Source organism: Felis catus, chromosome D2, assembly GCF_018350175.1.
Source record: "Felis catus isolate Fca126 chromosome D2, F.catus_Fca126_mat1.0, whole genome shotgun sequence".
Classification (NCBI taxonomy): Eukaryota; Metazoa; Chordata; class Mammalia; order Carnivora; family Felidae; genus Felis; species Felis catus.
Window position 1 is genome coordinate 13,752,180 of NC_058378.1, and position 17,265 is coordinate 13,769,444.

Genomic DNA, 17,265 nt, shown 5'->3' on the forward strand with positions numbered 1-17,265 from the left:
AACAGCCTGTTTTGAAACCTGTAGCCTGCAGTCTGTTATTTTGTTTGTTTGTTTTTTATTTTTGGTTTTGGTTTTTTTTTTTTTTTTTTTTTTTTTGCTATTCTCTCCGGACCCAAAGGACTATTAATTGTTGGGAGTTTGAAAGCTACCTGATTCCCTGAAACAGAGGGGATTTCCACGAGTAATAATTCAGCCCGTGCTTGTGTTAGGGCGCTGGAGCTAGAGTAAATTGATCCAGCTGCTTGCAAGCTGATGGAAGAGTGCCCGGGGGAGAGGACGGCATCTGCAGCTGGGGCCGCGGCTGGCTCTGTCACGTGGCCTGGCCTGCGACCGACCGCAGGGCTGGCTCCAGCTCGCCCTCCGCCCCACCCCCTGCGCGCCCCCAGCCCGGCCCCCGCGCCCCCTGCGCGCCCCCCCTGCTCTGCCCCCTCCCCACCCCCGCGCCGACTTCCCTTACACAGCAGGTGTGGCAACCTCTTTCTTGGGAAATGCAGGACACAGAGGATGATGGGGGGGCGGCCTTATTGCCTAAGCTCCCTTAAGAGAGTCACCCTTTCGGTGCGTTGGCCGGTTGAATTATGCTTCCCAGAAGCCTCCCCTAGTTCTGTCGTGCGGACGCTCAGGGCCTGTTTACAAATAAAATCGGAGCTGGCAGAGGTTACCTGTATGTAACCAGAGGCTAGAGAAGTACTGATTCCACCACCCAGATGGTGGAGTTCAATCTGTTTTCTGGCCAAGGCCGCACAGTTAATTTTTATCCTAGTAAAGAATAATAAACACGGCATTAGCAACTAAATGTTTATCAATTTACAGTTCATTTCCAGCCAGATCATTTCACTCCAGCATGTTTTTACTGCTAGCTGATGCACTGGAGTGCTTTTCGTGAAACCATATGTGACTATTTAAGTCCTAGCCTCGGTAGCATTGATGTGGTGCTTTTCACCGTAATGGGACGATATTATTTGGCTATTTCAGGCACGGTCTTCCAATATTACATTCGAATGATGAAGAAACTGCAGCGAAGAAAGTTTACATGACCGGCTGGGGATCACCCCACGGTTGGGAGATGATGCTAAACAAGGATCCCCAAGTTTTTGTTTTGCTTTTAGTCCAGTGCAAACCTGTGTGCACTGGACCATGTGCCTGAGCAGGGCTGCCTTGCTGGGGTTTCTTTTCCTCTTACAGTGAGTTCATACCAGAAGGGGCGGCAGAGCAGGGGTGAGGAATCCCGAATAGGAGGAATGCCTTATCAAGGGAGATAAACAATGAGAGTACGGTTGAAGCTGAAGTCCGTGGGGCTGCCCAGACAGCCAACCCGTCTTGCAAGTGCTTTGGCTGGTTTTGTTGTGTCAGTGGACTCACACCATTCGATGGTGTCATCTCTCGTTTATCACCAGACTGCGATAGCCAGAAACGATGCAGTGATGACAAAATGAAGGCATGGCGATCCTGTGAATCATGCAGGCATTCAACCCTCCTCCCAGCTTCCTGGTTCTTCTTCCTTTGAGCGTGAAATAGAAACTTCGATGTGGCCACATGCTTCGGGGTGGATCCGAAGGGACTACTTGGGGAAAGGGAGAGAAAGGAGAGCTTACAGAGGCAGCAGTGTAGATCGGAGTGAGCTGGCCGCACATCCCGTTTCTGTCCCCTCAGGAAAATAACTCACCGTTTTGAAGCCTTCGTTTTTAACCTTGTAAATTTGAGGGGATAGTAAGTCGTCTTTCAGAAGGCTAGCATACACATCAGGCGCATGTGTACTCAGGGCTTGGCAAAGTGCTTGGGCTCCAGCAGATGCTCAAGAAATGCTCTTGATGAGCAGGGTAGGCTTGACAGGGGCTGGTAGGCAATGGGTTGAAGATACCATATTTGCAACTCCACAAATGAGGCAATGCCCCATTTCCCAATGAGCAGGTTACAAAAGTCTTGTGTGTGTGTGGTTTTTTCCCTTGGTCAGCCTGAATCTATATACTTTAATGATGCAAGAGAAAGAGTCAAATTTCTAGTTATAAGATTTATTGATTTAATTATGTGCATATATAAAATCATACACACATATTTTTTTTTAGAAAAGTTGTCTTTTTTTTTTCAGTCATTATTCAGACTCTTCATCATCACCTGTCTTTGTCATCACTCGAGCCCCTTTTTCAGTGATCTCACCCAGTCTTTTAAAAATTTTTTTTCAACGTTTATTTATTTATTTATTTTTGGGACAGAGAGAGACAGAGCATGAACGGGGGAGGGGCAGAGAGAGAGGGAGACACAGAACCCGAAGCAGGCTCCAGGCTCCCAGCCATCAGCCCAGAGCCTGACTTGGGGCTCGAACTCACGGACCGCGAGATCGTGACCTGGCTGAAGTCGGACGCTTAACCGACTGCGCCACCCAGGCGCCCCTCACCCAGTCTTTGAGAACATACCACCCTGCTTCTGCCCAAGTATCTTTGGGGTTTAGTACTTTTTGAGTCTGTGTGTTGTGGTCCCTGGAAATGTTTGCTCAAGCTCAATACCCATGCACTATTTGTGATCTCCATAAAGCTAACTTCTTGTTGTACTGCTTGTAAAGGTGATTTTAATGAGGTTGGGGCTACACAAGGGAATGTTCGTGCATTTTAACGATGCATACCAATGTATGAAGGGGTGAAATGACACCAGGTTTGGGATTTTCTTTAAGCTAGTTCAGCAAAGAGGGGCGTCTGACTGGCTCAATCTGTGGAGCACATGACTCTTGATCTTGGGGTTGTAGGTTCGAGCCCCACATTGGGTGTAGAGATTACTTAAAAGTAAAATTGGAAAAAAAGAGAGTTCAGCAAAGAGACAAAGACAAAAGACAAAAAAGGAACAAGCGTAGCAAATTTGGAAACATCTAGGTTATTATTAATCTGGGTGATGGGCATATGGAACTTCATTTTACTATATGCTTTTTTGATATTGTAAAAATTTTCATAATAAAAACATTTTTTTTAATGAGCTGTAAAAGACTTGCTTACAATATCTAATTCTTATAGTTGGAGGCCAAACCTCCTGGAATAACTACAAAAACTTTTAAATGTGTTTTTTTATTAAAATGGTTAAAAAATTTTTTTTAAGTTTATTTATTTTTGAGAGACACAGAGAGAGAGAGAGAGAGAGAGAGAGAGTGAGCAGGGGAGGGTCAGAGAGTGATGGAGACACAGAATCTGAAGCAGGCTCCAGGCTCTGAACTGTCAGCGCAGAGCCCGATGAGGGGCTCAAACCCATGAACCGCGAGATCATGACCTGAGCTGAAGTTGGTCATGAACTGAGTCACCCAGGCGCCCCTAAATGTTTTTTATTAAAAAAAAAACCAACAACCCAAATCATACCTCCAGGAAATCTCCATAATCATCCCAGACAACCACTGATTGAATTCTTTTCAGGGTATTTTGTTATTTAAAATAAAGAAATCAAGGGGCACCTGGATGGCTCAGTTGGTTAAGCATCAGCTCTTGATTTCAGCTCTGATCATGATCCCAGGGTTGTGGGATCAAGCCCCACATCAGGCTCTGCGCTGACAGCACGGAGCCTGCTTGGGATTCTTTCTCTCCCTCTCTCTCTCTCTCTGCCCCTCCCCCACCCACATGCACAGGTGAGCTCTCTCTCACAATAAATAAGCATTTAAAGTAAAATAAAATAAAGAAATTGAGTGAGCGCTCGATAATATGAGGAACTTTTAAGAGACACCAATACAAGATGACATCTCAGATTTGCCCACATGTGTTATTTTCCTTTGTCTTTGTTGGGGTGAGCGGGTGGGGTTGGTATGGGCCCCAAACAGATATCTTTTGTAAGTGATGGGGGGCTGGCCAGGGTACTTTGTCAAAAGTACCTATTACCTAGTGCCCTTGTTGGCATCTGAGCTGGAAGGCACAGGATAGCAGGGAACATGCTGTCCTGGGAGCCGGCCTGGTGTCACAGGCCTGGGATGGGGCGTCAGTCATGGTGTAAAAGGGGAGAGGCCGCATTTTCTTCGTTGGGCAATGCTTATCCCCTGGACAGAGGGCACAGGGCTATGATGTACACAGCCAAAATGAGAGGGGTTGGGGCAACTGTCCAGCGAGCTCAGTCGAAGTCAGGCGAGAGTGTTGGGGCCTCAGAGTCCTCAATAGGCACGGTCGGGAGGAATCAGAAAACTCTTCAAAATTTACATTAGTTTCATAGTGATGGCTTTTCCAAAGTGGGGGGGGGGGAGAAAATACATTATTTTTAAACATTTTGGAAGGATAAGATTCCTTCCACGCAAACAGAGTGGATTATTTGCCAGAGAGTATTGAAATTAAAAATATCTACCCAGCCTGTGTGGGAAGTCTGGAATCCTCTGGAATTCTTTTACTTTATTGTCTTCTCCCCCACGAACGCACTGTGCCGTGCCACAGGCCAGTCACAACCTTTCAGAGAGTTACTTCTGACACTTTGTGGTATCCCCTCCGTCACACTGACCATGTCATAAGAGAGAGAACCTTTCGTGTTTTGAAAGAACCTTCTCTCGGACATAAAAATCACAGTGTAATGGCTGTAGAGTGACCATCTCAACATTACGGTGCGAGCAGACCGGAATGCAGACAAACAAAGTAAGAGAGACAAACGGAGAGCGGGTTCTTTGTGGAAGATGCGTGGTTTTGTGATGAGCTAAGTGTCGATTCTAACCCCCAAGGAGCGAAAAGTGTGAGGTTAGGTAAGCGTCTGCCAGGTTCATTATTGCCATGTGGATTCTGTGAAGTCAGCTTACAGGTCACTGGCAGTAGCTGCCGAGTAAAGTTCACTGACTGTGCATCCGTGCCCCGATTGGGCAGTTCCTGAAAACACCGCCTGCACCACCTTCTGGAAGCCCTTTGCTACCTTCAGGTCCGCACCGTGAGGGCGGACGCTTCTAGCACGGGAGCTCTGGATGAATTCTGCAGGCATTGCTTGAGAAACGCCAAGTGGCCACTGGCCAGGGCCTAAGTTAAACCAGGAGATGGCTATCAACTCAAGTTGTTGGGTTTGGCACGTCTTTCTTGAGCTGCTGTGCGGAGCAGGAAAGAGAGACGTTTGTTTGTGGCCTTCGTTCATCAGTTCTATGGTGCACGCTTTAATCTGAACCTTTTATTTGCTCAAGGGAAAAACAAGTCGGACTTGCCCACCGCGGAGGATTTCAATTGGACGGGGCCATAGAGTCCTCCACCCACGCGTTTTTACATCTATTTTCCATCAACCTCATCAAGTGGTTTGGGATGCCTTCTGGTTGTGTTAAAAACTTTCCAATAGATTCGCTGCGCGTCCTATGATAAATATAATCGTTTCCCCATGAATCATGATGATTTTTGTACGGTACACTTATGCGCACGCGCACGCGTGTTTGCATGAAAAATAGTGTGGCTGTATTAAGGCACGCTGATCTGGCTGCAAAGCTGTTACCGTTGGGTTTTCTTCAGTGTGGTTATCCTTCCTTCTGGTCGGTGAATAAATATCGTTTGGACAAGGTCTGGCTCAGACGCTTTAACCGTAAAGCTTAATGTATAACTAGTATGTTTTTCTTCTGTGTCAGCAGTTGGCAACACGATACTGTAAATAAGGATTCTGGTGAGTAAATGGATGTCTGTAGCGAGAGGAGGGGAAGGCTGGAGTAGGCAGTTTTGAAATTCATGCCAGGGGTTGCTACAAGTGATAAGGTAATTTGAGTAACCTGTAAGACCTGTGGATTCACAGGTTTCAAAAACAGGAAAGTCTCTTGTTTAAAAACCCTCTAAAGCAACATGTGGGCTTAGAAAAGAAGCTGGCTTGTGGTTAGGTGATTGTACTTCCTTATTGATATAATGGCTGGTGACGCAAGGCCTCCTGGGATTGCAGTGCTGTGACCGCAGGCCCGACAGTTACCCTGACCGGGTTCTGAAACAGGCCCGGGGCTTTCTGGACGGATGAGAAGTCTAAAAATTTCCCTTTTCATTTCCTCTCTTGTGTGACTTTGTCTTTTTTTTTTTTTTTTTTAAACCTGGTAATTGAAAAGGGAATTTTGCCTGTGCTCTGAAGGAGTTTATCTTGACTGAGTTGCTTCTCTCCTACTCCTCAAAAATCCCACCCTGAAAACCCCAAGCTAAAAAAAAAAAAAAAAAAAAAATTCATCCATTCTCGCGGATTTTTCAGTGAGTCTATGTTTGATTAATCTGCTTTGAGGCTGGGTTCAGAACAAGCAGATCTTTGAAAAGGGTATGAATTTTGAAAAACACTCCGGAACTTGTCTGTATCCTCAACCTTCTGGGTGTTTCAAGCCCAGTGAATGCTGCGTCCTTCTGGAAACCTAACCCTTGCACAGCCAGCCGGGAGGCTCGATTGGGTAAATGCTCCCAGGACTCATGCTCGCGTTCTGAAACACGAAAACAGATGCCATTCCTGGGTGACACAGCTAACTGACCATAGAGAGTTCCACCAGCTAGACGTGCGGGGCTGTGCTAGGCCTTGAAACACGCTGCATGCGAACCGAACTTGAGAAAGTGTTCTCCTGTCTGCTCTGGAGAGGGTTCGGGTGGGACAGCTTGGTGGGCTGAACGTGCTTTGAGGTGGTTGCTACTCTTGCTGTCTGTCCTGGGGAGACCTAGAGGGCAAACAGGTGGAACCCACTTCCCCACCCAAACTCCTCCCAGAATCCTTATGGCTGCATTCTCCTTTACACATCTTACGTATGTTTGTAAGCAAACACATATGCGCGTGTCTATGTACCTACGTATATGTTTGTGTATACGTATATGTACGCGCATACGTATATACGCACACACATCGGCGTGTTTTCTATGCTATTTAGGCCAGCCCACGAGTCCCTTTCATTTTTCCGCAAATTCAAAGAAGATAACGTAAGGAAGAAGTGTATATTTTCACGTTCCAGGAAATGACCAGTCTAACGTGCTGATTCTCACCAAACGATCCCCTCGTAGTGATTCCCTCGTCTTGGCTCTGACGATCTGCCTGGGATGAATGCGTGTCAGACTTTACTGCTCTCTTTTTGGTAAGCCCGAAGAATCTGCCCAATCGTGTCACTGAGGCCACAAGGAAATGTCATCCTGCTAAGCGTGGGAGCTAACACCTGCCCAAATGTTAAGGTTGTAGTGAGAGCAAGCACCGTTTTCCGCGTTACGCATATCTATGGTGTGTGTGTGTGTGTGTGTGTGTGTGCGTGCGCGCGCATGGGTACTGAATGTGAGTGTGTCTGCTTTGTATTGCACGTACTGTGTGTGTGGATGGGTACCGTGTGTGTGCGTGAGTACCATGTGTATGTAACCGTGCGTGCACGTGCTGTGTGTGTACACGAGCACTGGGCACGTGTGCGAGTGTGCACGTGTACCATCCGGGTGCATGCAAGTGCACACGTGCACGTATGCTGTGTGCGTGACACACGGGACGTCACAGAGCCATGGGGGCAGTGATGCGGAGGAGGCTGGTGTGGGGCAGGTCGATCAGAGCTTTTCTTTTGCTTTGTTGCCCCGTTACAGACACTTAAAGACAGGTAAAGCGTGTATCCCATTTCTCCTGCCCGCCTGCCTCTCAAGCGAGTTCTGTGTGACTATCTTTTAACTTCAGCCTCAGGAGAAAGGAGAGCATCTTGGAATTGAGAACACGGAGCGAGGATTCGACACCGCACCGTTCTCTTTGGCTCCGCGTGTGTGTGTCTGTGTGTTTCTTGTGTGTCCAAAAGGCAGAGAGGAGAAGCCAAAAAAAGGCAAAACGGGGGATCGGATTGGAAAGAGAGGATAAGTTTGTATTCATAAAATAAGACTTTTATTCCTCTACCCAGGACTCTGCCCCAATTTCCTGTCACTAACCTCAGTGTCAGTGCTGACCCACTTCTGGCTATTTTTATTTGTTCCTTGAAAATCCTTGCTGCGTGATTAAAGTTTACTCTCGTCAACTTTGTTCTGACCCTCCCTGCCATCTGGGTCCAAAAGTGCAGCCCTTCCCACCTCGCTCCCTGTAATGACGGGTGAGTTCAGAGCCAAGGAACAGCAGGGTTTTACTGGCGATGTGCCAAATCAGCGACCCCTCTCCCTGCTTCCAGAGCTGGCAGCGAGGAGCCCCTGCCTGCTCGTGGAGCGTCGCCGCCTGTGTCTTCGCCTTTTGTCTGGTTTTCCTCTCGGGAGCACGCACAGTCCCCCCCCCCCCCCCCACCCGGCAACAGCATCTCCGTGTCCCAGCACTGCGGGGGGCTCTCACCCCCCGGGGACAGCGAGCGTGCAGGCACTTATCTAGGATTACAACCTGAGTCAACAGTGGGACCAGGAAGTGGACTCAGGGTCCAGCATCGTATGGAAAGCTGGGTGTATTTACTTTTCTCTCAAAGCAAACTTTGATTTACTCTTTCATAAGTCACCGCTGAGGATATAATTCTAGAAAACCCAAGTTCCCATGTTGATAACAGAGGAGAGGAAACAGTGAGTCTTTGCATTTTTCCAGCTTTATCATTAACCCCAGGTGTGGAAACTCATTTGCTTTAGAAGGATTCGTTTCCAAGTTTTCAAGAAGGTGATCATTCTCCATCGATGAGGTATTTTGGGCATCCTTAGCTGAAAGGCATTATAAACGGGGTAGCCCATGGCACCCTGGAGGAGCTGTGTGACTGACTAACCGGCGACCTTGACTTCAGACAGATTAACGTCTTGGCTCTATCACTCCCTGTGTCACCTGGGGAATCTCTTCGCTTCATTGGCCTCAGTTTCCTTATCTGTAAAATGGAGATAAAAAGTGGTCCCCCTCAGAAGGTTGTTACAAGGATTCAGGAAGGAGACGTATGTGAAGGGTCAGAAGGGAGAATGGAATAAAGGAGATGCTTAGTATTCAAGCTGTTGGGATTACGTATGACTTAAGTCATTTTGATTGTGTGGAGTAAAGCTTCTCATTTTGCTTTCCAGAAGTTTCTCGAGGAAGTCACCTGTCCAAGGTACAAAATGTGACTTCATCCTCCGTGCTTTCCCTGTTTGCTTCCACATGAGTGGATGAAGCAGAAGGGCTAGAATAAAAGAATGTTCTTACCTCACTGCTGATGGGGACGTGGGTCCTGGGAGTGGTTGGGGTGAAAGTTTCCTCTCCTTATGGTCAGTACTTCCTCATTAAATGTGGTGAGCTGCAAACAAAGGAAAAAAAAACAAGAAGAAAAAGGAGGCCCCCAGGACTCTTCTCATATGTCTGTGATGATCTCTGCAGAGGAGTCATTTCTTTGCTTGCCCAATGGGCCCAAAAATGACTTCCAGGGAGAAGGAGAGCACCCTTTTCTTGAGTTCTCACAAGCTTCTCTCCCGACAGCTCCTGTAGCAGAGATGTGAGCAGGAGTGCATATTGCTCTTTGTGATAAGAGCATCAGGAGCAGAAAGGGGGGGCACCCAGGAGATGAGGGGTGCGGGGGTGGGTGTGCCATGAGGGGTGCACTCTCTCGAGAGCTTGCCGCTTTTGAAATCTCTAATTGCCATGCACCGGTGATTCTGAACTCTGTCAGTGATAGAATCCTCCTTCCACAGGGCGGCCATTCCTCCTGTGCACTGGGTGAGCCGGGGTAGAAGGGAGACAGCGTGGCCCAAAGTTAAAGGAACCTAAGACATTTCTTTCCTCCAATAGAGGCTGGAGAAGCCAAGTGTTCAGGCATTCTTTGGGGGTCGAAAGAGCGATGACAGACGGGGAGAGACGTGTCCATAGACAGTGTAGTGAGATGTCCCCTGCCTCTGCTTGTGACCCCCAGCAGCCCACGAGGCGGGCCTGGGAGTGGAGCCACCACGGGGCTGCTCTGGACTGGGCTGGGCTTGGGTTGGGGGGGTGGTCATACGTTGGAGACAAGCTGGTAATCGGACCTTCGAGCAAAGCTGGAGGTTGAGGGTGTGACAGAGACCGGTAGCATTCCCGTATGTAAAGACTCCTTCCCCTTCGGCCCTGACCTGGAGATGGGTGCTTCCTTCTGCCCTGCTCCGCTGCCATTTCTGGTGGAAATAGCTGGAAAGACTCCTGCTTGCCAACAGCGGGGCTCCTTTAGCTCCCACTGCTACCTGGTGACACGCACAGAATCGTGCTCGTTCAACAGATGAGGAGACGGAGCCTCCCCAGTATCACCCCGCTGGGAAGTGATGGGTCTGGAATTGTCTGCCACACCCTGGCCTCTCTGCCTCCAAGGCTGAGGAGACCCTGAGGAAGCCATCGTTTCTTTCCAGTGTTTTGCAAGGCTGGGTGCAACATCATCTTGGGGAGAGTACACGGGGCTCCCCTTAAGCTCACCAGGCCAGCTTATCATGATGCAGCACAACTGAAGACATCACCTTTGTGTTCTTGAAGGACACAGAGCCAAATAAATAGACCCTCAACAAGCTGGGGCTGTTTCCAGAGGGGCTGGGTTCCCATGAATGGCAAGACTCATACAGGGCGGTGGAACAGATTTTGAGAGAGCAGTTTGCTTTGAAGGTGACCTTGGAGGCACATGGCCTTTATCGGTTTTCTGGAATCCTTGCGCAGAGGCAGGCCTGACCGTGGGCCCCTGCTGGCAGAAGTGCCTCCTTGTCGTGAGGGCTTTTTGGCCGTGGAAGAACTTGAGAGAGACTCTCACCACCCTCTCTGTGCTCAGGATTTGCTCATCCCTCCCCACCTACTTCCCAAGCACAGAGGAAGCCTCAGAAAACGAGGGAAGTGTCTTACACGGAGTCCACTTGAGTTGGTAGAATCCAGTGTGATGCAAGACCCCATGTTTGAACTCATCGAGGCCTGTCTGCCAGGTTCGTTGAGCCCCAGGCGCCTGGAGGGCCCCTGAGCACTGGGCCAACCAATGGATAGGCTAGCGTGAGGCTACGGCCGGGGCCAGGTCCCCACCGAGGGGAGGAAGCCAGGAGCCCCGGTGCTAGGCCTCGTGTGATCTCCGGGCAACATTCGGCGGTCTGCTTTGGGCCCAGCCTCCCTGAGTCGGAGAGAGGAATCTTCCTTAGCGAAGGAAGACCTGGCCTGTCGGGTTATTTGTGGCTCTCTTCTTGCCTGCCTTTGTTCCGCGGATCGGTGTGCATAAAAGGCTGGCTGGGCCGGCGAGAAGTGCCCATCAGTGACTCGAACAGGAAATTGGAAATCGGACACTGAGGGTCTACCCCCACCCTGCCTCTGACTCACGCTTAAACAAACCCAACACCCGCCCTGACCTCTGCCCCCTCCATCTGTGGCCGGCCAAGGCCTGACAGCAGCCCCATCTCCCCACCAGGGGAACGCTTCCAGAAGTCCAGCACTGGGCCAGCTTGCTGTGGGAGAGAATCCCTCAGGTGTCCACATGAAGGCCGTGGATGCAGTCTCTCTCTCTCTCTCTCTCTGTCTCTCGCCCGCTCTCTTTTTGTCTTCAACAAAGTGAATTCTTAAATTTTTTCTCTTTAAGTTTTCATCCATTATATTCATCAACGCAGCGAGATGGAACGTTTGGCAAAATTATTTTAAGTAGCACTCCAACCTGTGATCGTAATTTCAAATCGAGGAATTTGCTGAGCAGCCGTGGGAAGAACAAAGGGCCAGAGGGGGAGGGGAGGCAGGTTGTGCGCACGCGGACGGGGAACTGGCCTGCTCCGGCCTGCAGTGTGTCTACACGGGGCGGGGTAGGACTGCAGTTTCCATCTGCTGAACACACGGCACGAACCACTTAAAACTAGATACGCGGAGCAGGGGATTGCGATTCAGTTTAATACGACGGGCCGAAAGCTTCACCCAGGAGTGGGACCGGCCTGGCCTCGAATCTTCAAGCCCCGCCACTCACCAGCCTCCGCTGGGTCACCTGTAAAATGGGAACAATCACTGTAACCACATCTTCGGGACCATTTTGACCTATATTCCTTTAGCTGGCTAATTACTAGCACGTAGTAAGTGTTCAAAATGCTATTACTGTCGCCGACATGCAGAAACGGACAATTTCCGAGCTTCGTCTTTGCAACTGACTCGTTCAGCAAACATCTGTTGAGCACCTATTATGCTCCGGCGGTGGGGCTGGGTGTTGTAGGAGTACAAACATGTAAAGCGTAGGCATTAAGATGCTACTAGATAAATAACAATACTTCCGTTGAGTTGAAAATGACTCCCAAGAATATTTAATTCGTTTACAAAGAATCTTTCCTTTTTTTTTTTTTTTTTTTAACATTTCTTTATTTCTGAGAGACCGAGAGAGACGGAGCACAAGCAGAGGAGGGGCAGAGAGAGAGGGAGACAGAGGATCCGAAGCAGGCTCTGCACTGACAGCAGCGAGGCTGATGCGGGGTTCGAATCCACGAACCGTGAGATCATGACCTGGGCCCAAGTCACGCGCTTAACGGACTGAGCCACCCAGGTGCGCCTACAAAGAATCTTTCTTAAGAGATGGTCTAGCGGAAACAATTCGGAAAAAAATGTATGAGTTAAAAAAAAAAAAAAAGCTGTCTTATTTCGAATTGTTTTTGAACTCCTTGCTTTTCAATAAAACTATGATCTAAATGAACGCAATTTCTTAAAATAAGCCCTGCTTCATACCTGAGAACTTCAAGCAGCTAACTCGCAGGTAATCAGACCTATTTGCAAACAATCTGAATTGTCTAAGTGCCTTCCCAAGAGTGCCACGCGTGTGCTCAGAAAGACTGCCATTTGTCAGGATTACCCAGTTCTGCTAAATTATGGTTTTGAGAATCCGAAGTAATCTAGTCCAACCTCTTGTCCGTTGAATAGTATTTCTGAGAGATACTAGATAAGCTTGTGCTCAAATTCTGTGAGGAGAGGAGAAGGTGGGTACCTTGCAGGGGTGAATAGCTCTAGAGGGAGATTAATTTAAATTTGCGTAGCCATGGAAAGGATAAAAAGGCTTTTTGTTGTTTTTTGCTTTCATCTTGCTTCCCATTTCTGCTGGCTGGTCTTGCTTTGACTCCTGTCTGTCTCTCCCCTTTTACCCTGAGCTGCCGCATGCCCTCTGCCCCAGGGGGAACAGCCACAGCCCTGGTCACCGTTGGGTGGCCAAGCGTCCCCTGCTTTGGAAGTTGAGAGCCAACGTTCAGTTTATTGTTCCTTGCCCTGTTCTCTGGGGTGGTTCAACCAGGCTCTGCTTTCTTGGAAAACAACAGTGAACTTTGTTCAGCCAGAGCCTTATTTCCCAAATTCTGCTATTTGCTCACTGGCCCTCCTCCCTCCAGCTGTTCCCAACTGCTGACCACTTCTTACGCGCGCGGCTAGCTGCTTCCGCTGTTCTGGCTCTTCTTGGAAGGCAGCCATCAGGGGCCAAGGCAGATGTTGCTTGTGGCCTTGGCTTGTGGTCCGAATCCATGACTGCATCATTTGGGAAGCGTGTGTGTGTGCGTGCGACTACCTTTGAAACCAAAGGGCTAAAAGCAGAGCTTTTAATGAGCAGAGCAGCTCCATGAAAAACGTGCAGTTGCTTTATGGCTTCTGGTTGCCTGTGGAATTGTTAGAATAAAAAAAAAAAAAAAAAAAAAGCAAGTCAAGAGCAGCTAAAGTAAAAAGAGAAAAGGGAAAGGTTTATTTTTGGAGCTCTTGAATTCAGAAGCTCCTTCTGACTTCCCCACTTCTCCTGACTTGGCTTTGGTCTCATGGGCGCTTCGAGTGTCTGGCCTTTGTCTCAGCCCTCCGTCCCAGGGACCCCCTGGCTCTCTGGGTCTTGGAGTGGGACGTCACCCAGCCTCCTTCCACGCTGTCTGATGGCTGCTCACTGGCTGGGTCCTGGGAGGTGCTGCAGAAAGGCATGCCCTAGCTTGGACTGAATTCTGAATGGCTCATGCTCTTGTCTCAAAGCACCTAGACCTCATCTGGAGTATAAAACGGGCTTTGTTTGGCCTGAGTGATATGTGGTATAATTTGGTTTAGTTATCAACATTTAAGAAACAGGAGGTCACAGGAAATACAGATTTTTTAGTTCAGCCTGCAGTTGGGGAGGGGCAAGACTGGATCTTTGCTCTCTCTCGAACCGAGTGGTAGCTGCCCTTCCTGACATGTGGAACGCGTTCTCCACTTGGCCACACTCTCTCCAGCAACAAGGAGTATCTTTCAGGACATAGACTGGTATTAGATGCCATTGACCCATGGGCTTCTTCCCTTCCACACCCCTCCCCAACCTGAATCATTCATGAAGGGTCCGCCTGATTCTCCTGGACTTTGAGTTTGCTGTCCGTGTTCAGTGGAGTGTGATTCACATGCTCCCCCTTATCTCTAATAGACTCCAGGCCCCCCACATTCTTCTTGCTTCCCTTCTGCCCCCCTTCCCTCTCTCCTTCCTTCCTCCTCTTCCCTCCCTACTCTCTCTCTCTCTCTCAGTCTCTCTCTCACTTCTTAAACTATAAAACACACCTACAGAAAAGCGTTCACAGCAAAGACCTATAACTCGATTTATCACTGAGTCAACACTGCTGTCGTTACCAGGTCAACAGATAGGACTGTAGGGTACTCTAGAAGCTCTCTCTGCTCCCTCCCTGCCACGCCCTCCCCACCACAGGTAACCAATATCCTGACCTCCATGGTAAAACACCCTTAGTTTTCTGTAGAATCTTACCAGCAAAATATACGTTCAATGCTAGAGTTTAGTTTTGCCTGTTTTTACAACTTCATGTAAACGTAACTCTACAGCATGTATTCTTTCATGCATGGCTTCTTCCACTCAACATTAGACTTGTGTAATTCACCCCTGTTGTTGTTTATAGCTGTAGTCTATAAATTTTCATTGCAAGGTTGTGTTGCCTTTTATAAATGTGATGCAGTTTTGTCTTTTTGTTCTACTCTTGATGGACATTTGGGTTGTTCCCAGTTTAGAGCTAGTACAGACAGTGTTGCTATGAGCACTCTTATGCATGTATACTGGTGCATGTATGCATTTCTGACAATATTACCTCCAAGCCTGGGGTTTTTCCTGTGGACAGGTTTTAAATTATGGATTTAATTAGTTGAAGAGTTATTTGACTAGATAAGATTCATATCTCTTATGTTCAGTTTGATAAATTGAGTTTTTTAGGATTTTAGTATTTATCTAAATTTTCAAATGTAATGGCATGACATTGTTTACAATATTTTCTTACAATTTTTAACAACGGTGGGCTCTGTTGTGATGTCTCCTTTTCATGCCTGATAGTGATTATGTTTATCTTTTCTTTCTCCCCCCCCCCCCCCCCCCCGGCTCGATTCTGCTGAGGTTTCGGGTTTTAAAATCAATTTAATACTTTTTCCACAGAATCAAACTTTTGATTTTGTTGGTATTTCCTATTGTATATTTGTTTTCTAGTTCATGAAATTCTGCATTTATCTTTCTTTTCTTTTTTTTCTTTGGGTTCAATTATCAGTGCTTTTTCTAATTTCTTGAGATGATGGGTTCGTTCTTTGATTTTAAACCTTTATTATAATCTCATATATGCAAGTAAGATTATAATCATCTAAACATAGCTTTAACCTTATCCTATGAGTTTCAACATGTAATATTTTCATTATCATTCAGTTAAGATATGTTTAAATTTTCTTTGATTTCCTATGGGTACTTTAGGAACATTCCTGAATTTTCCCATACATGAGAGTTTTCTCATCATATTTCTATTATTAATTTCAAGCCTAATCATAACGTAGTTAGAGAGTATATTTTGTATAATTTCACTCACTTGATATTTGTTAAGACTTGCTTTGTGGCTCAGCATACAGTTGACGTTTGAAACTTCCTTGTGTTCTTGAAAAGAAGGTATACAGTTAGTAGTTGTGAGCTCAGTATTCTACTGCATCCATTAGGTTATAGTTGCTGATTGTATTGTTGGAATCTTCTATATCCTTTGTGACTCGTTGTCTATTTGTTCTATTAGATATTCAGAGAGGTGTGTTAAATTCTCCCATTAAGACTGTGGATTTGCTGTGTGTGTATGTGTTGGTTTTTGCTTTATGTGTTTTGAGGTATTAGGTATATATAATTTTCGAGTGCTATAACTTCAATTCACTTTTTGAATTGAAACTTTCATCACTATGAAATGTCTCCTTTATTTCTAGTGATACTTTTTACTTTAAATTCTATTTTGATAAATAATATAGGTACTCTTATTTTACATTGGATGTATTTTTCCATCTCTTTACCTATGTCTGTTCTGTATCCTTAAGTGTCATAAGCTTCTCTCGTAAACTTTATACAATTAAAAAAATTAATCCAGTCCGACAATTTTTTCTTTTAATTGGTGCATTTAGTCTGTTTATATTTACTAATGAAATTTAATTTACATTTAATTTAATGTAATTTCTGGTATATTTGGATTTAAATCGACCATACTATTAAGTATGGTATTAATATGATATTCCATTTGTCCCACCTATATCCCATATTTATGTTTCTCTCACTTTATTGCTTCTTTTGGATTGGTTATTTTTTAATATTCCATTTCCTTTCTCTATGACTTTGGAAATTGCATATTCTTTTACTATTCTTCTGGAGGTTGGCCCCAGGATTGCAGCATCACCTCTTGTGTTATTAAGGTCTAATCTTAATTGGTTTTATGCTCTTCTCAGGCATTTCAAGGACTCTGGAACACTCTAACTCCATTTGCCCCCTCCCAAATTATTTTATTATTTTATTGTTTTTAATAATTTTTGTTTTTACAATTATTCATTTTTGAGAAACAGAGTGAGACAAAGTGTGAGCAGAGGAGGGGCAGAGAGTGAAGGAGACACAGAATCCGAAGCAGGCTCCAGGCTCCAAGCAAGTGGTCAGCAAAGAGCCCGACGCGGGGCTCGAACCCACGAACTGCGAGATCATGACCTGAGCCGAAGTCGGACTCTCAACCGACTGAGCCACCCAGGCGCCCCAAATTATTGTATATTATTGTTGTCATGCATTTTAAGTGATACGTATTTCAGATCCAACAATTTTTAAAATCGTTTTATATAGCCACTGTCTGTTTATATATACCTATATACTTGCTATTTTCTACGCATTTCTTTCTTTCTTGCATCTCTGACTTCGTACTTGGGACTATATTCCTTTGACCCAAAGAACAGTCTTTAGTATTTCCTTTGGTGTGAGTGACAAGTATTCTTAGTTTTGATTTCTAATTATCTTTAGCTGACCCTCTTGAAGGATATTTTTGTTGAGCATAAAGTTCTAGGTTGACAGTTTTTTTACTTTTAGCCTGTGAAAACTATTCCATTATCTTCTAGCTTTCATTGTTTCAATTGAGAAGTCTGCTGTAAGTCTCATTGTTGCACCTTTGACCATAATCTGTTCCTCATTCTTTGACTTCTTGTAATATGTTTCTCTTTGCTTTAGTTTTCAGCAATTTTATTATGATTCGCCAAGGT

At 46.3% G+C, this 17,265-nt stretch overlaps 1 long non-coding RNA gene across 1 annotated transcript; it reads right to left on the reverse strand.

The window, feature by feature from the left end:
- Window positions 1-8,416: 8,416 nt before the first annotated feature.
- On the reverse strand, window positions 8,417-15,911 carry LOC109492986. The gene is made up of 4 exons (XR_002147024.3): window positions 15,591-15,911; window positions 13,159-13,391; window positions 9,010-11,755; window positions 8,417-8,701 (listed from the first exon to the last, which is right to left on the reverse strand). It is a non-coding gene; the product is annotated as an uncharacterized LOC109492986 (long non-coding RNA).
- Between the last annotated feature and the right edge of the window lie 1,354 nt (window positions 15,912-17,265).